This window comes from Semicossyphus pulcher, unplaced genomic scaffold (assembly GCF_022749685.1).
Source record: "Semicossyphus pulcher isolate SPU_LCO1_2020_fin unplaced genomic scaffold, fSemPul1.0.p SCAF_7, whole genome shotgun sequence".
Lineage (NCBI taxonomy): Eukaryota > Metazoa > Chordata > Actinopteri > Labriformes > Labridae > Semicossyphus > Semicossyphus pulcher.
The window spans coordinates 30,276,737-30,301,198 of NW_027211748.1; the positions used below are offsets into that span (position 1 = coordinate 30,276,737).

The 24,462-nt window shown below is 41.3% G+C and overlaps 1 pseudogene; it reads left to right on the top strand.

Moving 5' to 3' along the window:
- The first annotated feature begins 1,328 nt into the window (after nt 1-1,328).
- On the top strand, nt 1,329-16,053 carry LOC138611858 (immunoglobulin lambda-1 light chain-like; annotated as a pseudogene).
- The last annotated feature ends 8,409 nt before the right edge of the window (nt 16,054-24,462 follow it).

The window sequence follows — 24,462 nt, forward strand, 5'->3', positions numbered from 1 at the left end:
AGGATTCATCAAACAGATTAACCCTGAATACTTTTTTAATCCACAGCCAGATGAAGTGTCTTTAGATGGTTCAAAAATGTGTTTCAGCTCTTCATGCATGGAAAGATTTTAAGCCACATGGTCTTAAAATGACTGGTTTTTGAATGGAGTCTGGTCTGTGAACATGTATCGAACGTTATTAGCAAACCTCAACAAGCTTAACACTAAATACTAACAGACTTTTGGATCTTCAGCCAAACTAAGACTCTTTGTCTATTGATGGTTAAAAATGAGTTTTAGATCCTTCTGCATGGGAAGATTCTAACCAATAATCCACATGGTCTTAAAATGACAGATTTTTGAATGGAGTCTGGTGTGTGAATATGCAGACAAAGTTGGTAGCTAGCGACAGCTGCGTGCATGGGTCTGCCAAGTGATGTTGAGGTGAAATTTAATGACAAACAATGGCTGATTACAGATAACAAACATTAATAGATGTCAGTGTGTTTGTTGTTCCAGAAAAACAACATATATGAGCATCATCACGACCATCATCAGCATCTTCTGTGTGTCTCTGCAGTTCCTCTCACTAACCACATGGTGGTGGTCTTTCTCCTTGATGCTTTCTGTCAGCTCCAGCTGCAAATTCAAATCTATCACTCAGCCATGACGGGAGAGCTTACCTGATGATGTGACAGCGAGCTGACACACAAACACACATGTAACATCAGACATGTTTAATGCAACATGTTCTTCTTCATCCGAATCAGTCAGAGAAAACATTCAAATACTGATAATACAACAAAGATATATAGAGGCAGTAATAAATGATCCCATCTGACACTAACCCTCGTCTTCTTCTTCAGCATGAGACGTTTGAAGAGCAGAGTTTGGGAGAATGAAGGTCTCAGTCTGACAAACTGCACAACAAAATAGAAGCTTTTCATTCTTTCTATAGTAAACATGAACAACTATACAGCATGTTCTCGCCTTGAATCCATCATTGTGTTTAAATTGAGCCCAGTGTGTTATTTCTCTTTATTCTAATGAAGCTGTAGTGATTTTACACCCTTCAATAGGGGCTGAACTGTTGTTTTATGGAAAGCAGCAATACTAAACAAAGAAAGTTATTATGATGAATGTTATTATCTTTGTGCTGACTGTGTGCTGTGTACCCCACGACAGCTTCAGCCGAGCCGTCAGTCAGCAGCAGCGGCCTTATCTGTCCGCCGCAGGGGCTGATGGGAGTTCTGAGGTCCTGTTAGAAACCACGTGACCCTCGTCTGATCTCACAGCTCGTCCTCGTTCGGCCTCAGCAGCATCAGAGCGCCACTTCTCCTCAGGTTCCCCAGAGGAAACACCGCTGCACAAGATGCGTCTCCTCCCAGCTGCTGCCCTGTGCTGTCTGTGTTCAGGTGAGTGTTTCCAGCCAATCAGGAGCCCACAGACTCTACCTGTATCAAACGCCAACCTTCACCTGTCTGTCTCTTTCTCCACAGCGCTGCTTGCCACGGCAGCAGAGCTGATTCAGGAGGATTTAACACTGACCAGGAGAGAGGGTGAAAATGTTTCCTTCAGCTGTGGAGGCATCGACCAGTGTGATGGTAACTGGGTACTCTGGCTCCAGAAGAAAGACACAGAAACATTCAGAGTGATTCTTATGATAGACAGGAGTGATGATGAAATACGTAAAGTCTTCAATCATCCTCAGGAAGATGATTTCTCAGCTGTGAATAAACAGAACGTCTGTGAGTTGCAGCTCCAGAACGTTACACTCTCTCATTCAGCCTCATACTACTGCTCCTGTTATAAATATGATCCCCACAGTGAGAAAAGATGCGAGCAGCCTGAACAAAAACCAACAGATGAGTTAGTAACAGGAAGAGAGCAGTAAACCACAGCCCAGGTTCACATGTTTCACTCAGCCAGAGTCACAGACACACTGAACTGATGGATTCATGTCTCTCCTGCTGTCAGCACTTCTTCACTGTAATATAATATTCATGTGTATTTGTGTCAGCAGCTTTATTGTTGCTCCACACAGAGAACAAAATGATCAAGATACAGAGAAACAATAAAGGTCAGAAACTCATACAAACATCATCCAGGTCAAAAGATCAAATAGATGTGCGGCTGGATCAAAGTCACAACGCTGATGGAAACTTAATGATGTCACAGCTCAGCTCAAGGCCTGCTCATACAAAACACAACATGCTCTCTACTCGTCTCGTGTACAAATCAAACGCTACATCAAAATGTAGAATCAGGCGCACCACCGGATTTTAGTACAGGAAGTGTTCTGGCCTGTAGTCGGAGTAGTTTTGACCAATCACGTGTCAGCAGGCTTCAGTGAATGCAGGAAACTTCAACTTTATTGTCCCCGAGGGGAAAATTTGTTTTGCAGCCAAGTAAGAGAAAAAAACCTTTAGAAAACAGACACATAGACTGGGTTAGAAAAAACATGAAAACACATCAGAGTTAACTGAGAATACATCAAGTAAAAAAAACAGGCGAACGTAATCCACCGTGATGACATCATGACTCCCGTCAGCTTCATCTGACAACCATTCAGCTTCTTATTGATCTCTATAAACAGACAGCTGCAGGCTAACAGCTAACAATCTGTGCTACAGCTAACATTCAACTAGAGACAAATCTGCTTGATGCTGTGTCTTAAAAGCTGATCAGCGTTTAGATTTCCCGACTTCCTCAAATGCATCATAAACGATGGCTCCGCCTCTGAAGTAAGCCAGAGTGCAGCCTCTGTGTAACTTCCTGTTTACAGCGAGACTGAGACTCAGCACAGACAGCTGAACGGGCGCTCCTCCGGGGGATGGGACGAACCGAGAGATGACAGCGTTTATTTAGCAGACACATCTGGAGGGAGAATTTACCTTTGATCTGAACACACGGTCGCTTCTCGAGCTGCTGACTGGACTGTAAACAATGCAGCGCACGGAGGAGGACGTCGGGCTGGGAGTCGTTTATCACGCAGCAAATCTAGAAGATAGGAGGCTCGCCTGTTTTTACAGCGAGCTGCTCGCGGTTCTCGGCCGAACTGAAGGTGAAATGTGGAGAGACATGATCTCTTATCAGCACCACTAATGTTTTATTGTGACGTGTTTCCAGGGCAGCTGATTGGTGGATAAAGTCACTCACAAGGCTCCTCACTGCAGATCCTTCTTCATTTTCTTTGAAATAAAACGTAAAGTCATTATGTAAGTAAAAAACAAATCAATAACTCAGGTTACAGACATTATTACCACGTTATTATGTCGTACGACCCCTCAAGTGTGACCGGACACTGGTGCTGACAGGAAGTGCACAGGACGTAAGGAAGCATCATCATCAACGAGGTCAATATCATCATGAATATCCTGATCAGCATCATCAATATCATCAATATCATCAATATCGTAAAGGTCAGAGGAGGAAGGCCTGTTAGAAGAGAAACCAAGGATTGTGATCAGTGTACACGACAGTCGGTGTATTTGCAGAGCCGACATAAACTTCAAAATGTTTGAGTGCGAGAACGAGGGCGAGAGCCTCCTTTGCGATGGTAGAATACTTCTGTTGATGCCGAGTGAATTTCTTGGAGGAATACGAGACCGGGTGTTCCACCCCATCGTCTCCTTCTCGGAGGAGGACAGCACCCGCTCCCACGTCACTGGCATCAACAGAGAGATTAAACTGACGGTCGAAAACAGGCGCAGCAAGTACAGGGGCATTAGTCATCAAAGCTTTAATACAGTCAAACGCATACTGTGTCAGGGTCCTCGTCTGTCTGCCCCGTGTTTCCCTGTGTTTCCCCTCCCTTGTGTGCCTGTATGTTCTCTCTTTGTGTGTCAGTAGGAGCTGGGCGTGGCCTTGCTGACTTCTCAGAACAAGCCTGCACACCTGCCGCTCATCAGCTCATCAAGCCACCTACACTCTGCTCTGTATAAAAGCCCGGTTGAGACAGTCATTCCTCCCAGTTCGTCCGTTCACCACATGTGCTCTTCGACCAGGCTGCTCTTTGAAAGCTTTTTGACCGTTTGTTTGTCGTACTGACTCTGTGTTTTTTTGTGCTTAGATCCACCTTCTCCTGCCGTCTCCACCGTCTCCACGCCCAGCTCCTGTCCTCAAGCCACTCTGGTCCGCCTTGCCCTGCTCAACTTCAGCCTTTCAGTTTGGAATAAATGACCTTTTGTCCGCCTGCATTTCCAGTGTGTTTGCTGTGTGTACGTGGGTCCAACTTTTTGGTTACATTATAACTAAGGCTGGGCAAGTTAATGCGTTATTATTGCGTTAACTCATAAATTAAATAATGCCGACAGAAAAGTTGTGGGGCACTTTAAACACAGTCCAGCTAATGCTGCAGAATTAGAGCAACAACAAGTTGAACATGGACAAAAGAAGGAGTCGCTTATGCAAGATGTTCCGACCAGATGGAATTCATCTCTGGACATGATAAAAAGCATCCGCCGAAACGAACAGCCACCGAGGGATGTCCTCACCACACACACCAAGATTGCCATGCCAGCTACAGCTGAAATGGACAAACTGCAGAGGTTGGAAATGCTACTGGAGCCTTGCAGGTATGTTATATATCATATTTCTCACTATCCTGTCTGAGTGCATGTTAGAGAGAAGTAGTGTGTTTATATGTGTGTGTGTGTGTCAATATGTAAATGCAGCATGAATATGTAGAGGATATTTTTTGTGTAACAGTGAATGGAATTTATTTGGACTGAAGTGGAATTGATTTTCTGTTGCAGGTATTTGACTGAACTTTTGGGAGGACAAAAGTATGTCTCATGCTCTGTGGCTCTGCCTGCTTTTTGCCATCTCTCCCGGGTGATGGAGAGCTCAGATGATGACCCTGCCTATGTGGCCAAGTTCAAGTCTACATTCAGAAAAGACCTGGAGACACGCATGGGAAATTCTAACATTGCATATCTGAAGATTGCTACTGCATTGGACCCTAGATTCAAGGACCTCAAGTGTATCCCCAGAGCTGAGAGGAAAGAGGTGTGGGCCTCAGTCACCAACTTGGTCAAGGAACAGATGGTTGTTGCAGAGAAACCTTCCGAAGAAAAAGCATCAGAGCCACCAAAGAAAAAGTTAACCCTATTGGCAGCTTCATCTGAGTCTGATTCTGAACAAGAAGAAGACTCAGAGAGAACGTTGTGCGTCGATACAGAGCAGAGCCCACCATCAGTTCAGAGTCCTGTCCATTAGAGTGGTGGTCCAAACATGCAGGCTCACACAGCAGGCTGGCCTCTTATGCACAGAAGTACTTGGCCACACCTGCAACATCCGTTCCCTGTGAAAGGTTGTTTTCTCTTGCTGGTCATATTGTCCAGAAGAAGAGAGCTTCTTTGTCATCTGAAAATGTGAATAATCTTGTGTGTCTTAGTAACTGGCTTGGTGCAGAGGAGTAAAAAAAAAGTCAAGTTCTAGGAACTGACAAACTGCACTGAAGTGTTTTCTGTTCTTTTTTTGACTGAGATTCTGCAAAGGAAATGCAGTATTAACATGGACTTTACAGACGAGTCCCCTGCACAGTAAATGCCAGCCGTGAACTTTTTTTGTGCTTCACCTCACTTTAACGGGGACATTTGGTACTGAACATAGAGTGGTTATGCTGCTCCCTGAAAACAGAAAAATGTTTCTGCTGTTACCTCAGAAATTGCCTGTTTTAATGTTCTGATTGTGGCTCAAGATTTTGTGGGCAGTTTGTTTTTTTTGTTTAAGTTTAGATTTTCACTAAATATTTTATTTAACTGCTACTGTATAAACAAAATGTTTATGTTAAAAGTGTTTGCACAACAAATGTTATAGCACTTTAGTTCATATGGCAATACATTTAAAATAAAAATTGTGCTATACACTATTTTTGAATTCATTATTGGATTTTGCGTATAACAATGCGATTAATCGCGATTAAAACTTTTAATCGTTGCCCAGCCCTAATTATAACATACTGGCAACTCTGAGAGCAGCAAAAACGCCTTTGGGGCTCAACAAATCGCTGAGCGGAGCCGCGACAGCAGAGACATTTTCACAAGAACGTTTCTGTTTCTAACAGGTTAACTGCTTTGGGGGATGTGGTGTATCTGATCGAGCGTTCGATGCTCGACTATATTAGCCTGCGGCACTCCAGGTGCTGTGATTGATTGCTCATGTTTGGTTGTTTGTTGCTGAGCTGCCACTAAAGAAAGCACGTGAAGTTACCTCGCCTCCGTGTGTATTATTAATATAGTTATAGAGACCCACGGCCCGGTCTGAGTCTGACATACAGTCAGACAATATAAAGAACCACAACAGGGGACTTGTTCTTTTTATTCAACACAAAACAGTTGTTGAAGGTGTGGCCACGCTGCTTACAAGACAAACAAACTGGCTTATCCGTAGCCCCTTCCTTAACACTAGACTTCACCTCCACGTCAGAGCTCCACTTCGCTGACGACAAAGGACTTGGCTACAGGAAAACTACGCTCTGTGGATAAATGGGACCTTTCAAATGTATCCCTGTGTGTGAGGACGTACTCATCCGCAAACTCAAATCATAATCCAGACTCACTTCAGCCGGTAAGGACGCGTACGCATCCTGCGCTTTACCAGTAAGCACACGCTCAAGAAGCAGAGGCCAGACATTTGTAGGCCATTTCAAAGTCTTCGCCACACGTTCAAACAGAGTAAAACATTGATCCACATCTTTCCCATTAAATGGAGGAATTACTCGGATACATTTATTTATATCAAATTCCTCGTACTGAGAATGAGACGCAGCCGGTGAGGAAGACTGTTGGAGCTCAAGCTGTCTCTTGGTTTCCTCTTGCATTTTTAGTACTTCCAATTCATTGCTCAGTTCTTTTTCTTTCATGTCTAAGCGCTGCATTTCAATTTCCAACTCTTTAAATCGGAACATTTCTTACAGACTTTGTTTCCAGCAGGTGAACACAACGTACCGGGGTCGCAAAGCAAGGTCTCTGTCTGAGACGGCGCATGCGGCGTCTACATGAGCCGACAAACAAAACCACGCAATGTGGAAAAAAAGGTGTGGACGAGCCCCCAAATATGTTACGGCCTCTGTAACACACACAAAACGGCTCTAGAGACCGAACACATAAAGGACACCATGACCAAAGCTCAAAGTCAAACAATCATATTTTATTGCAACAAAATGCCTGTAAGTAGAAAAACATTAGAGTGACAAACAAAAAGGGTCGAGCTCCCGGCCACAAAGAACAAAAGATGGGGACGGACTGAGCCAGCCATGCAGCTGGCCGTCACACTCAGACCATCCCCCTTCACTCCCTCAAAGAAACTCTACCTAACAAAATAAGAATTCAAAAACTAAACTACCGGGGAGCTCCAACCCAAACTTAAATAATCAATCAATCAATCAATCAAATTTTATTTGTATAGCGCCAAATCATAACTAGGGTTATCTCGAGACACTTTACAGACAGAGCAGGTCTAGACCGACTATTTGTTAAGTTATTTAAAGAGAGGCCCAACATGAATCACCATGAGTAGCACTTAGCAATTCGGCACATTGGCAGAAAAACTTCCTGAAACAGGCAGAAACCTCGAGCAGAACCAGACTCATGTTGAACATCTGAAGAGACTGGATGGGCCGAACATGGGATAGAAGGAGATGCAGGATAGAGACAGGCAAAGAGAGCAACAACAACATATGTTCTTGTTACCACAACAACATATGTCCTTGTTACATGAACAACAACAGACACATACTTATGGTTACAATGCCAATAATAGTGGTAGACTAGGGTGAAGATTAGCAAATAAATAAATAAATTAGCGAGAGAAGCAGAGTAATGATAAAGGCTGAGGTAATCGTAATTGTAACAGTTGAAGTCAACAGGTCTACTATTAGCATTAGCAGCAACAATAATAATACTATGGGGAAGGCTGATGTTAGTAGTTGTTGCAGTCGAGCAGGTCCACAGCAGCAGGTGGTCTGCAGCAACGATCCTCAGGAACCTTCAAGACAAGGGAGCATGAGAACTCCCGGGAAGATATGTGGTTAGTAATGTTAATGGGACCAGAAGATACAGAGTTAATGAGCTGCATTAATATGACAGAGAGAGAGAGAGAGAGAGAGAGAGAGAGAGAGAGAGAGAGAGACAGAGACAGAGAGAGAGAGAGAGAAACACAGAGAGAGAGAGAGTCAGAGAGAGAGAGAGACAGAGAGAGAGAGAGGGAGAGAGAGAGAGGGAGAGAGAGAGAGGGAGAGAGAGAGAGACAGAGAGAGAGAGAGAGAAACACAGAGAGAGAGAGAGTCAGAGAGAGAGAGAGACAGAGAGAGAGAGAGGGAGAGAGAGAGAGGGAGAGAGAGAGAGACAGAGACAGAGAGAGAGAGGGAGAGAGAAGCTTGGTGTGCCAGATCCCCCCGGCAGTCTAAACCTATAGCAGCGTAACTCTGGGCTAGTCCCAGCCTGAGCCAGGCCTAACTATAAGCTTTATCAAAGAGGAAAGTTTTAAGTCTACTCTTAAAAGAAGAGAGGGTGTCTGCCTCCCGGACCCTGACTGGTAGATTGTTCCAGAGGAGGGGGGCCTGGTAATTGAAGGCTCTACCTCAAACACTACTCTTAGAGACTTTAGGTACCACAAGCAGGCCTGCATCCTGGGAGCGCAATGTTCTAGAGGGGTAATATGGCACTATGAGCTCTTTAAGATATGATGGTGCCTGACCAGTAAGAGCTTTGTAAGTAAGAAGAAGGATTTTAAATTCTATTCTAGATTTTACAGGAAGCCAGTGCAGAGAGGCTAATACAGGAGAGATGTGATCTCTCTTCCTAGTTCTTGTCAGCACACGTGCTGCAGCATTTTGTACCAGCTGCAGAGTTTTTAGTGACTTATTAGGGCAGCCTGATAGTAACGAGTTACAATAATCCAACCTGGAAGTAACGAATGCATGGACGAGTTTTTCTGCATCGTGTTGAGACAGGATGTGTCTGATGTTTGTTGCGAAGATGAAAGAAGGCTGTCCTTGACATTTGTTTTATGTGGGAGATGAAGGACATATCCTGATCAAACAGAACTCCCAGATTCCTAACAGTAGTGCTGGATGCCAGGCTGATGCCATCTAGGGCAGCTATATCATTAGAGAAAGAGTCTCTAAGGTGTTTTGGGCCGAGCACAATAACTTCAGTTTTGTCTGAATTAAGTAGCAGAAAGTTTCTAGTCATCCAGATCTTTATGTCCTTAAGGCATGCTTCTAGTTCAGATAGCTGATTGGTTTCGTCTGGCTTCATAGATAAGTATAATTGAGTATCATCTGTGTAACAATGAAAATTAATGGAGTGTTTCCTCATGATATTACCCAGAGGAAGCATATATAAGGTAAAAAGAATCGGTCCGAGCACAGAACCTTGTGGAACTCCATGACTAACTTTAGTGTGCATAGAGGACACATCATGAACATTAACAAACTGAGATCGATCTGATGTATAAGATTTAAACCAACTTAGTGCAGATCCTGTAATGCCAATTAAATGTTGTAGTCTCTGTAACAGGATGTGATGGTCTATCGTGTCGAAAGCGGCACTAAGATCTAACAGGACGAGTACAGAGAGAAGTCCTCTGTCTGAAGCAGGAAGTAGATCATTTGAAACTCTCAGTGCTGTCTCAGTGCTGTGGTGGACTCTAAATCCTGACTGAAAGTCCTCAAATAAACTGTTGTTATGAAGAAAGTCACATAATTGATTAGCGACTGCTTTCTCAAGGATCTTTGAGATAAAAGGAAGGTTAGATATAGGTCTATAGTTAGCTAAGGTGCCTGAATCTAGGGTAGGCTTTTTAAGAAGTGGCTTAATTACAGCTAGTTTAAAAGACTGGGGTACATAGCCCGTCGATAAAGACACATTGATCATATCTAGTAAAGAAGTGCTAATTGAGGGAAAGACTTCCTGAAGCAGCTTGGTTGGAATCGGGTCTAAAAGACAGGTTGATGGTTTAGACGAAGAGATCAGAGAATTTAGCTCAGGAAGGTCAATTGGAGAAAAACAGTGTAAACATCAGGTTTTTGAGCAGTTTCCAAAGATACATCTGCACCAGTTAACGGCAGGAGGTTACACATTTTGTCTGTAATCTTTAGGATTTTGTCATTAAAGAAGCTCATGAAATCATCACTGCTGAGGCCTATAGGAATACTTGGCTCAGTGGAGCTGTGACTCTCTGTCAGCCTGGCTACAGTGCTGAAAAGGTACCTGGGATTGTTTTTATGTTCTTCTGTGAGGGAGGAGTAGTAGACACCTCGAGCATGCCGTAGGGCCTTCCTGTATTTATTAAGACTATTTTGCCAGAGTAAACGAGACTCTTCTGTTTTGGCGGATCGCCACATTCTTTCAGATTTACGCGACATTTGCTTCAAGTTACGAGTTTCTGAGTCATACCATGGAGCTAGCCTCTGTCGTTTAATAATCTTCTTTTTTAAGGGGGCAATCGAGTCTAGAGTACTTCTCAGCAAACCTGCAGGACAATCAACAAACTGATCAAGCTGAGAGGGACTAACATTAGCATCAGAGCTTTCTGTAGTAAACAGATGTGGTAAAGAATTAAAAGCAGCTGGAATTGTTTCCTTAAATTTAGCTACAGTCCTGTCAGACAAACATCTTGTGAGGACATGTTTGTTAACTGGAGAGTAGTCGGTTAATAGGACATCGAATGTTACTAAATAGTGATCTGATAAAAGAGGATTTTGTGGGAAGACAATTAAGTTTTCTGTTTCAAGGCCATAAGCTAGAACAAGGTGGAGGGTGTGGTTAAAGCGGTGAGTAGGCTGGTTTACACTTTGAGTGAAACCAATAGAGTCCAAAAGGCACATAAATGCCATGCTAAGACTATCATTATCAACATCTACATGAATATTGAAGTCCCCTACAATAATTATTTGATCTGAACTCAGGACTAAATCTGATAAAAACTCTGAGAATTCAGTTAGAAAAGCAGAGTATGCGCCAGGAGGGCGGTATACTATCACAAATAAAACAGGCTGTAAAGTTTTACAGGCTGGGTGTGAAAAACTCAGAACAAGGCTTTCAAAAGAGCTGAAACTAAGTTTGGGTCGAGGGTTGATTAGAAGACTAGAACTGAAGATAGCTGCCACTCCACCACCTCGACCAGTGTCTCGAGGAATATGAGTATTAAGATGACTGGGAGGAGTGGATTCATTTCAGCTGACATATTCTTCCTGACACAGCCAAGTCTCAGTTAAAGAGAGTAAATCAATATGATCATCTGATATCAGATTCCAAATAACAAAACCCAGCACGCTAACCCGAGCATGGGAAAGAGAGACAAAAACAGGAAGTGAGGAAAAAGAAAGATTTCCCCCAGAGCTGCGCCTGGACGTGTGATTCAGCTTCTCTCTTTCCTCCTTCTCCACTGGCCTCCTCTTACTCCCCCACCGCCTCTGATGAGGAGGCGGTCCTATGGCTGGTGATCAGGTGTTCTGCTGTTACCTGACAGGTAGAGGGAAAACCAGAGAGGAAGAGAGAGAGAGCAATAGAGCGGCCGGCACGTAACAATGGTGAGCAGCAAGGTGAGCCTGATCTCCTCATGACCTGACTCCGCCCACCAGGTGCCCTGAGGCCTGAACTACAGAACAAGTTCAACATACCCAAACCCTTTTGTTTATCACGAGTCAGTAACCCTTACAAAGGAGGTCGCCACGCTGGTTATCAGCTCGGTGAGGCCGTGTGTGCACTGAAAGCAAACTCACTCCCACTGATTGTGTATTGCAAGCAGCTGATTGGCTGCTCAAAGCATGCTGGGATACCTTTCCCAGCAGACCAAGCGGCCCCTTTGAACACCTTTCCCCTCGTCATGTGACAATCATCCACCTTTAGTGATGAGCTGTTCATTAAAGTCCTTGTGAGGAGCTGGTTGGATTGAATGAATCCTCATTCTCGACAACACGTGACCAGCGAGGCCGACGGGTTCAGACTAATTGATGAGCACGCTCAGTAAGTCAACCAAAGTGTTTCTGTGAGCTCATTCACATAAAGGGGCGGAGTCTGCAGCATATGACCAATCACAAACATGAACAAGTGTTCTGACAGCAGGTGGTCATATTTTACAGACTCAGAGCAAACTCTGATATCAGACAGATATAAAGAAGTGAACTCATAATCCAGACTAAAGTCCACTCAGCTGCAGCTGACAGATCCCCGCCTGTGGAAACGCACAAACTCAGGTTTATAATATCACTGCTGCATCATCAGTGAACGACAGATCCGACTAGGATTACATCTGTGTGTTACAGTCACTTCATTTGTTGCTCACATGTTTTGTTACTGAAGGGAACTTGAAACTTATTCTTGCAGCTGCAGCACAAATTGAAATTAATATCATGGTAAACAAAACAGAGCAAACAAGATGAATGAAGAGAAAAATTAGAGTCCAGTTCATCCTGAGGGGAACATGAATGTGTGATCACATTAAATGTTCATCCATCCAACAGCTGAGATATTTCACTCTGAGCTGAAAACACTGACCTGCTGGTGGCGCTAAAGGAAACGTCAGAATCCACACAGTGAACCAATGAATGAATGAATGAATGAATGAATGAATCCTCAGGGGACCAAGAATGTGTACAGATCCATCCATCCTCTGGTCCAGGTCCGATCCATGTGGACTAAAGTCGTGGACAGACAGACATTAGCTTCCACAGAGCAACACTGCTGGTGTCTAAAGAGACACTAACAGAAGAGACAGTCATGTTGATGTGAACTTTACAATAGAATAAAGAACAATAGAAAACCTTTATTGTCTTTATACAATGTACAATAAAGTTAAGGAATGCTTCACCTTAAGTGAGCGACATTCAGGCACCACAGTAACATATAAACATGCATCAAGTCAAACAATGTGTGTATATTGCACATTAAAATGTTGCACAGTAGATAATATATATTGCACAGTAAATAAAGTGTCTTACATCAGATAAAAACACATCACAGAGCAGAAATATGATCCTGCTTCATCATTTGGACTCGTTCATGTCAGCAGACACTTTGAGCAGCACACAGGTTTTTGTATCAGTCTGTTTCACTGTGGGAAGGAGGATACTACTACGGCATCTTTGGCTCTGGAACTAAACTGATTGTAACAGGTAAGAACAAACATTCATAACTTCAGTTTTTTGTTTTATTATTTTCTGTGTTTCAGTCTTTACATGTTGTTGTTGTTTTCATATTTAGCAGACAATTCAGCCACACAGCTGTGATAACATTAAAAAGGTTCATGATCCCTTAAAATATCGATTTAAATTTAAATTCACATCTAAAGTTATTCTACATTTCTGCACTGGATGAACCTGAGTTTAAAAGAAAAGGTTTCATCACAATCAGAAATACTTTATTAATCCCCACTTTGTTACAGTCGCTCTGACACAGAGACAGCAAAGGGAAATATATGGCATAGAATAGAAGTCAGAAAAATGTCCAACATGTGCATTCTATATACAAAACAATAAGAGACAAAGATGAAATGCTGAGAAGTGGATCTACGGGGATTTAAATATGAATGCCAGAATTAAATAGAATTGGCAGAATAAAGTTAAATACAAAAAAAGATGCAAAAGAGTTAAATACATAAGAGTTATTTACCAATGAACAGTATAAGGCAGTGTGTAAAGTTAATATATATAATGTTACAAATAAACTGTGTTTGATCATCTCAGTAACTCAGCTTGTTTTGTGAAAACAAGATTATGTATGAAATTACAAACTTTGAAATCTATCAGTTTATTATATTTTTAAAACCATATAACTTTAAATATTTAATCATGTTTAATCATTAAAATGAACCTCATGACAATTGTGTCTCATATGATCGTGCATGCGTCTTTAAGTGGAAGATTTATTGATATAATTAGCCAGAAAGATATTTAATATAATATTACTATACTTTTACTGTTAATGTATTCCAATGTGTATTTTATTATTTAATTAACAGGATGATGTTTAACGGCTCAAACAGAAACATGTCTGTATCTTAAATATATAGAACAGTAAATATATGTTGGATAGTAAATTATAATTTATATTAGTTCTTACACACATTAGATTATTTAACAGTACATACAATATTATATTTATTATATATTATTATAATATTTGGTTCTTCTGCTCTGGGATCAATAATATTTTATCTTATATAATATCTGTATTTTTTATTATTTGACATCCAAACTTTCATTGAAGTTTTGAGTCTAAATTTTAAATTGTGATTAAAAACACTTTTAACTTATTGTTTTATTGATTTGATTCTTCAACAATGAGAGTAAATTACATGATCATAAATCTATAATAAGTTATACATAATGTTGTTAAAATGCTGATTGTATTTAGTGTGAATGTAAATATGTAACTTATAATAATTACATTAACATTAATACAAAGTATTTTATATTGTATAAAGGTATATTAGCTGATTGTGTTATATTGTTATTTTGTTCCTGTCTGTCTTTAATAAATCTGAACTTCTCATGTTAATTTATTTATTGTATTTTTATTAAAAATGATTCAGAATCAGTTTTTTTCAGTGCTTATAGTTGAGTACATGTTAGAGTTTATATAACGAGCTGTTCATATTGTAATAATGACAATGACAATTGTGTTTCATGTGTATGTGTTACCTGTATAATGACATCAGCAGATAACTGTTTGATATGCAGGTGAACACAGTTTATGTGCTGACCTTAGTGCTGTACTGTGTGTGTGTGTGTGTGTGTGTGTGTGTGTGTGTGTGTGTGCTGCTTCAGACGAGCAGGTAGTGAAGCCCGTGGTGAGCGTGTACCCGGCAGCACCCACAGCCCAGCTGGAGGGGAAGAGATCCCTGCTGTGTGTGGCCTCAGCCATGTTTCCTCCTCTGGTCCAGATCTCCTGGAGAAGACGAGCGGAGGACGGTCCTCTGGAGGAGCTGCCCCCTTCTGAGGGAGAGCAGCTGGAGCTCAGAGAGTCGGGACGCACTGCCGCCATCAGAGTGATTGATCAAGACGTTTTCTACACATATAAATACCTCTGCTCTGTGCGGCACGAGGGGGGCACAGTGGAGGCCCAAAGAGAACAAGGTAAGGAAGGCTTGTTGTCTGTGGAGATGCTGTCAAAGAAAAGAGGTGAGCAGATGAATGACTCTTCTTTTTTACCTCCTTTCTGTGTCAGAGGTTCCGGCACTTTCCCTGTTTCAATACAAGGTGAAGCTGCTTGTGCTGCTGTACACGGTGCTGATAGTGAAGAGTCTGGTGTACTGCTGTGGACTCTGTCTGCTGAGGATCCTCACAAACAAGGGACCGTCCATCAACAGCACACATGCTGACTGACTGTTTTCTGCTCGACCTTTCTCACAATCAAATCTCATCAATTCACCTCATTTAAAGCTTCATCAGCAGTTAAACGTGTAAAAAAAATGCCTTATTTGTATAATAGATGATTCATCTTCTATTTAATACAATATTCAGAGTGCAGCAGTTTCTTTTTTTATTCTCTGTAACTTTCTCAATAAACTGAAAAATCCCAGTTTTGTGTTTCATACAAATCTTTCATTTCATTTTGGCTTCACAGCAAAAAACTCAGAATCAGCTTCATTGGCCGCGTTCGTTCACACCTACAAGTAATTTGACTCTGGTTGTTTGTAGCTCTCAATATACGCTTACTCAGCACCAAGAATGAATGTACATATATGTGTTTATAAGAATAGAAGCATACCACTAGGAAAGAACGACACAGTCAGACAAATATTCGCAAACATGAACATTAAGCTGTTACATACATGTGACTTGGTTTGGGTGTGCCACCATGTTCACTGTGCCCCCTTTTCATAACTGTGTCAGTGTGAAAGTAAAGCTCTACGCCGATGACACTGTTGCTTATATACAACAACAAACAGCAGAGCTGCTATGAAGCTACAGCTGCTATAAAATAATTACACAGCGACTTGATCAGTCGGACTGAAGTCTGAATGTTGTTGAAATGATGGGTGTGATAATTTTTTGGTATAGATGCTGATTATACGTAAACTAATATTCATGACGGTGCAAGAAATGTAACAATAAGTTAATCAATAAAGTAATACAATGTAGAAAAACATTATTATGGAGTTATTTATGATATAATTTACTCTTAATTTCAGATTTTAAACCTTTTAAAAATGAAATAAACATAATGTGAAAGTTATCCTAAGATAAAAATTAATTAATTTTATTTTTTAACATTTGTTACAGAATAAAGTTGTTGTCACTTAACATGGATCAAAGAATGATGCTGATGTCATTTTATTCATAAATAAATAACTTGTTGTGTCTATTGATGTTGCACGCTTTGATCTTTTCCCACATGTTCTAATATGTTGTTTTGTTTATGTTGGGATCAGTCATTAAACTCTGACACTTACAGAATCAATACAACAAAACAAACTAAAATAATTATCACTACAATAATTAGTGTGAGGTCTCTAAACAGATTAAGAGCAGACTGCAGGTTGAACATGTCTTTTTGTTTCAGCTTCTCAGCTCTGAGTTCACAGTTTGAAATGTTTCTCTCACAGATTATAAAAAGCTGAGACAGTTTGTGCTGAGCTCGGAAATCAAACTCAAGTTCCTGGAATGATGCTTTAACCAGAGTCCATGGTTTAAACTGTCGTCCTGTTGTTGATGTGAATAACCTCAGCTAACGGTGAGAAAGCTGCAGAGCAGAAACCCACACAGCCCGTCTGCTGCAGGAAGGAAGTGTCGATTAGCTGCAAACAGTTTTTTATGAGTCCTAATAACCACTGAGGCAGATTCATGTCTGCTGCTGAACACACTCAGGAACCCTTTTTCCCACTGAGCCCAAAGACAAACAGTGACGACCCACCTGGAGGCCGCGTCTGTGGAGTTTATTTATGGATATTTCTCCGATTTCAAAGGTTCACCTCAGAGTTTACACTTGGTGTTCATGTTTCGTTTTGGATTCAGAAACTCAAAGTGCAAACAGGAAACTAAAAGAAATGAGACTTACAATAAACTCTAATGTTAAACAAAATGAATGACATCGTCCTAACTGTCCTTAAATAATACAACTTATCACTAGCAACACATCTGACACATAACAAGATCATCATCAATATAAATTAAAGTGAGACTTTAAAGGTAACATTATATATATGGTGTGTGTGTGTGTGTGTGTGTGTGTGTGTGTGTGGGTCAGACATCGATTGTAATAGTTTAACTCCGTCTGTGGAAGGAGTGTGTGTTCAAGGCCTTCGTGTTTCTTTGGTTGAATTGTGTTTGACAAGATGGATCAACTTCTCTCTTGTTTTTAGTTATAGAAGTTTGTTTTCAGTTGTTTAATAAATTATTTTTGCTTCAGTTTGTAAATAAACTCCTTTAAATTTGCTGATGCTTTGATCCTCTTTTCTTTTTCCTGGGTTTTAATTTATTGATACTCCTCACATCCCCTTTTATCATTAAACAAGGATTAAAGAATGATGCTGATAATATTTAGTCTATATACATATTTTGCATCATCAAAATCACTGACAGTATTAAGTGTGTATCACAGCCAGATGAATCTCTTTCCTCTGTGCCATAGAGCTCCACTGTCGTCCAAAAACTGTTGTTTTATTACTAAAATAAAGATCATTATCAATATAAATTAAAGTGAGACTTAAAGGTTACATTATATATTTTTCCCTTTTGTAATAATTATCCTAAAATTAAACAAAAAGTTGAATTAACGTCATCATTTGTTTCATAGTAAAGTTTTAATCATTAAAACTGGATTAAAGAATAATACATACATACGTGCCTATATCTATATGAATGACTAGACCCACATGCATTATTATTGTAATTGTTACTTTTTATGTTGAACTATATGTTTTTGTATGCTTACTTTCATTGTCTAACCTTCATCTTCTTGTTCATTTCACAGTTATTCTTTTTATTGTTTCTTGTTGTTGTTCTTTTGACCCATACTTGTAGAGATGACACTTACCTTCTGAAAAACTGCTAAATAAATAATATATTTTTTAAAGTGTCTGTTTCTTCATTTAATCATTTATATTTTATGGAACATAAAATATTTTTTCACACTTTTTTTTTATTTTATAATATCTGTCGTTTTGGATCACACATTTTTTTCACACTGTAAACTGCTATAAAAACAATAATTCTGAACTTATGATCCCACTTCTGCTTTAAATATACGTCTATGAAACTGCATAAATATATATTTGTTCTTTTTACATTGATAATTTATCATTTAAATTTGTTTGGCCAAGATAAGTAATTAGGATATTAAATTAAATCATTCGAAACAATACAATACAGTATGTTTCATCATATTATATTTCCCATATTTTATTTTGTGCTGCCTAAATTTTGGTCAAGTCAGAATATTTTTTTGCTGTTCAAATATTAAAAGAATACTTTCAACATTTGCAGTTTAATATGAGTTTGAATAGATTTTTCCAACAAGATTTCAACATGTTCTTAGTTGCCGGGTAATCAGTTTAAAATGTTTTAAAAGAGTGTGTGATCATTAATGTTCATTTTGTCTGCAGTTACTTTACTTGACATATTCTACAATTAATTTTAAAGAATAATAAATTGTAATTTCTGTGATACAAAAGAAAAACAACAAACTGCAGCTTGTTTGGGAAAATTAACTATTTATTTATGGTTATTAATCAACAGGTTTAACAGTTGCCTAATAAAGAGCAGAAAAAAGTCAGCAGCTTTATTTATTTATATTTTTACTTCATCTTTAGAACTGACTGGTAAAGTTAACTATCTCCTGTTTATCATATTATAGTTTCCACTATCTTTAAAGATTTACATATTATATAACAATGATCGTTTTATTGTTCACTGTAGTGATCAGCTCGTACAGTGTGTAAGACTGTACTTCTGTCTGTTCTGTGCTGCTGTGAAGAAAACCTTCACACTGCCGCCCCCTAGTGGCTGCAACAACGAACTGCATCACTGCTGATGGTTATTCAGGGTTTCACATTCCTCTTTCTACTATAATGGAAATAAGAACACTTAGATTTCTATATTGTGAAACTATTTTATTCCTGCATTGAAAAGACAACACAGTACAACAGAGTTACTGAACATGTGCACAGCACAGAAATAAACATGTAGGGTCGTAAAGAGGGGGGGTCAGCAGAGGGTCCTCCCTAAAGGGAGAGAGTCTTCACTGGAAATAAACACTTGGAAAAACTTGACCTGAGAAGAACCCTGATGGGAAAGGATATGGTCCCCACTAGTGCAGGTAAGCAGGAACATGGTCCCTGTAAGGCTGGTGGATAAATACAAAAAATGGGAGTGGAAAAAAGGCCAATGACAGGAGAGGGGAGAGAGCAGAGGGTCTCATATGTGAGATACCATTCTGTTGTGTTAAAGACTTAAAGAAGATCCATGGGTAACGTACACACACAAACACACACATGTAGCGTGGTATCAGGATAGGCCTGATCCAGGCCTGACCTGGTCACTTGACCCCACCAGGAAGAGAGCTAGACCACTAGCTCTGTTCTGGGGACCAATAAATTAAAGATTGTGTCCACAGGGGAAACTTTATAACTCTTCGTCTGCAGGACCAACATTCCACAGACACCAGATGAAGGACGTCATCTGATAAACCGTGGGATTACGGTCGGTTAATGTTTGTCTTAGTTGATTAGCTGTGGGGAAATAAGGAACCACATGCTTTGATCCAGGGACGGTGGATCAACAGAAACAACTCACACTCCAGAGCCCTGGGGAGAAGAAAGAGTTTTGGAGCATCCATTTGTTCCCCCCCCCCCCAACACCCCTCTCTCTGCCGGACCTGCAGACAGGCAGGGGAAGGGGGGGTGAGACTGAGACAAAGGGATGTTGATTCAGTCAAGACATCTATTAATGAATTTAGCAAAGTTGTGTGTCTGTGAATACATATATGCCCTACAAGTATATATGTATATATATATATATATATATATATATATATAGATCCAGGTGTCACATTCACACGGAAATGCATAAAGACTGTGGAAGGTTGCTATGTGTTGATCTGGACATTCATCATTAACTTGTACTTTTATCCTCAGGAATCTGCCATGTAACCTCATTCTGTGTATTTTCATCCTGTGGTGTTTGGAGTCTATGTGCAGCTGAGAATCCAGAGAAAATACATGTGGGGAGGTTAGATGGATAAGGATAACTACTTTGGGGTAAAAATAAGTAGTTTAATAAGTAGAGAAAGTCTCGGATATGAGGAGTGGTCAAACTCGCGCCATTGCCCGGACGCCCCCCCGAGGAGGGGAGACCCTTTAAATGAGAGGTGACAACTTCTCTCGTTCTCTTGTTTCTTCCCTCCTTGTGCTACACCCTGCGTCCCGGCCGCTGACGAGCGCCTCCGCCTCCCCCTTCCTCCGTAACTTCTTCCCTTTCCCCTTTTTAAGTTTTGCCCGCGAGTAGGCCCAGAACCTGCGTGCACTCTGCCGTGCTGAAGACCTCGCGTGTCCATATTGCTCCAGCATTAGATCCGAACTGCTCAAAATACAGACTCTAGTTCTCCCGGTGCTCAAGCCCCGGTGCTCGGACAGAATCTCAGTCCCGAACCCAGAAGACGCATTCAGCCTCCATCCGGCTCAGGCCGCAACGTGGGACTGACCGGCACGTCATTATCCAGAGAGACCGAACTGGCTGTGCGCCGCCGCTCCGAGGGAACCCGGGTACAAGCCCCGGCATCAGAAGCTCCGAACCACTCCAACCTGACGCTCTCCACACGCCTCATCAGCAACGCGGTTGACCCTCCTCACCCTCCGAGTAGGTCTAACTTTGGTTTTACTGTATATTGGGGTTGATGCTTTAGTCACAGATTTGTTAGGAAGGTTAGTATAAGGTTTTGGGCGATATACCTCCTAATATCTCAGCTGCTACACTTCACTCCTTTGAGCAGGTTTCAATCCATCTTTCATCATCTTCATCCTGTTATAATCATTTCACGTTCATCACCATATTTAGTTATCTCATGTATGTTTAGTAGTATTAGTCAATAAATTCTCCATTTATAAAGTACTGATTCAAGTGTCTTTGTGTGTGTGAAGTACTAAGCCTCTGTACACCGCGAAACAAACTCAATTCTAAACTGTAGCAAGCTTCAGATTATGAGACTGAATTAAACAATTCGGTAACTAATTATATGTTTTCCCTGTTTTGTCAAAATTGGGTGGTGCCCCGTTAAATACCTATGATAGGTTAAGCCTTTTAATTAACTTTAAAGTTAACTTCTCGTCAATATAGAGTGCAGGCATTCCATGACGAGTTTAATTAATTATTAAATAATTAATCGACCGATTTACGCTACACACACACACACACACACACACACAAAGGCTGATGACACAGAGAGGGGGATGGGCAGAGGGGCATTCAAAGGGGATAAACACTTATATTAACTTCACCTGAGAAGACCTATGACAGGGGAATGGGAGTACTGGGCCATGGTCCCCATAATGTCAGTTAAATGGGAACATGGTCCCCGTAAGGCTGATTCCTTCTCTGGGAAAAACACATTCGGTCAAAAAAGGGCCATGACAGGAGAGGGGGACGAGCAGAGGGTCTCCTCTCAGGGAAGAGAGCATTTTCAGGGGAGTAAAACTTGGATAAAGTCCACTTGAGAAAACACATGGAGGGAGAACTGGAGTCACAAAACATGCTCCTCATGTTTCAGGCAACGGTCCCTGTATACCACCTTAACCAGTCCTTACAGTCTCCAAGGAAAATAAGGGTCATGACAGGGAGCGGGGAAGCAGAGGGTGTCCCATGAGGGGAGATGAAGATATCATGGGAGTTGCACAACATGGTCCCCGTTTGCCAGGTTACGGCCCCTGTAAGGTCCCCGTATACCACATTTACCAACACTTACACAAACAGACAGAAGGAAATAAAAGTTTATAATTGGACATTCTCGCTGAGAAAAAAAGAGAGCCTTCTCTGAGGTTAAACACTGAAAAAGACTCTGCCTGACAAGACCCATGATGTTAAAAGGACGCGGTCCCTAAAAGGGCAGGTAAGCCAGAACATGATCCCAGAAAGAAAGAGAGATACAAAAGGTGAGGGAAAGGGGGACAAACAAAGTGTCTCCCCAACAGGGAAAGAGCCTTCTCTGGGGATCAACACTTACAGAGACCCTGCCTGAGAAACACCTTGACAGGAGAAAGACATGGACCCCACTAGGACAGGTAAGCCAGAACATGGTACCTGTAAGGTGGTTAAGGGAATCTTGGTCCCCATATGTCTGGTAGATAAACACTTCAGGGAGCAAAAGGGGGCAAGCAGAGTGTCTCCCCAACAGGGCTGTTTCTAGCTTTGTGGGGGCCCTATGCAAGATGCTGTTTGGGGGCCCCTACTTTGTCAAACTATGATGGGGGGATTCCAAACACTTTAACCCTGTGATCCGAGGAGATGCATCAATCTAGTACACTTTGAGAGGGAAGCAGATTCATGAAAAACTCTTTCAAATTCAAATGAAACATCTCAAGTTGACCCGAGCAGTTTAAAGCGACAGAAAATGATGACAAAAGGGAACCAATGACGCTCCTCTACGTCAATGAATGCAACAGATCCAGCATTTTCCTCAAACATGTCTATTTTAAATTCTGAATGCAAAGTTCTTAAACATGAAACATAACTCAACAATGTGGTGGGGGATATGACCTCAAATTTATATCATGTTTTTGTTCTCCTTTTGGCGGTATCAGTATTATATTGCAGTATTAAGGAATGAAAAGGGGTACTCTAATCAAAACGTGACTCGAGCTCAATTTACTCTATTGTCAATGTAAGGAAACACATCTTAGCAGGGAAAAGATGTTTAAAGATACTAATGTGTTCCTTGTGCAAAATCGGAGTGAAGATGAGGTAAAGGCCTTCATGTGTTTTGGGAGGAGTAACCTGCCCTGTTTGGAGCTGTGAGTGAACAGAGCAACCTGAGTCTGAGCCATAAAGAATATTTGGGCAAGTAATCTAAGACTTTCCCTTTAATATCCTCACTCAGTGGTTTTGTCCTCTAATGGCATCAAGATATCTGAGTTTAGAAGATGGTGGACTGGCTTCACAGAGGAGATGTGACATATTCCTGCCCTGATAGTCGGGATGCACCATATTAGGAAACACTGACAGTGTGATGACTTTTTGTTCTGTGATATTTATTCTAATATAAAGAATACAGGAAACCAGATAAATGCGGTGTGTTTTCATGTACGTATTTAATATTATTTGGGACTTTAAAGTCTATTTTCTTTTTTTTTTTACAAAACAAACTCCTCCTACTTTTACCACACTTGGTTCAGTGACTACAAACAGACTTGAGGGCTGCATCTGGGTTTCTCGCCATCTACCATTTCTAAAGGTGTTCAGATGTATGTTTAATCAGCGTGAGCAGCCCCGTGACGGGAACTTTAGGAAACGAAACTCACGCATCCTTCTTCCTGTCGCCAAACGCACAACCTCACCACGAACGGTCTGTTCATGTGGCCACAGTGTTAAACAGCACCGGGACGAGGTTCCACTAATAACGGGAACACATTCACTGATCAGCAGCCTAACCCTAGCGCCATAGACGGAGTACCGCATGGGCAAAGTGGGCGTGTGCCCAGGGCCCCAGAGCCAGTAGGGGCCCTTGGCCTTCAGAATTGTTGGTTTTTTTTGGTACAATTTAAAAAAAATATTGGAATGAATGTGGTTTTGAAAATGTATGATAATAAAATCATTGGAATGTTTTAGAAATTATAAGATTAAATCAGTAATGTGTGATGACACAATGACGTAAGTACCTACGCTGGGGGTCAAACATACAGCGCGATTTCAAAGTGGAGAAGCGGGCGCTCAGTGGATCAGCTAAATGAAAAGAGAGGAAAGAAAAAGAAGCCAAAGAGCCGCTTTGGTGCAGCAAATTCCATCTATCTCAACATTTTTCACCAGAAAAGTGAGGCAAGATGATGGTACTCATAGCAGCGGTGCCAGTACTACAACTCACCGGGACGACCTGCAGGATGCTAACACTGCTAGCCCAATCTCACCGGAGACGTTTGGTAGTGGTGGAGCGGCGCTGCCTCCTACGGACACCGCAGCGGACAATGCTGGCAGTGCTACGGCGGGCAGCAGTAGCAGGGGCCAGGCGGCCGAGCCAGGTCAGCCTGAGCTAAGTCCTCTTACATCGCCAGCGGAGGATGAGATGTTAGCGGCCGGGAACGAACCTGAGAGTGCCGTACAGCAGAGGGATGATGATGAAGACTCCTGGTGTGAAACTGCTACTGATCCTGCGCTGTGGGGAAATATATCCAGGGACAAAGTAAAGAGTGTTCTCATCGAAAGAGGGCCCTCTTCGTTTCACAACAGACGAGCAAAATACCCTGCATCGACAAGAGACTGCGGTCTAGGTGGTCGGGTTCGTTCATTAACCAATGACATGATGTGCAGTCGACTACCTAATGAAC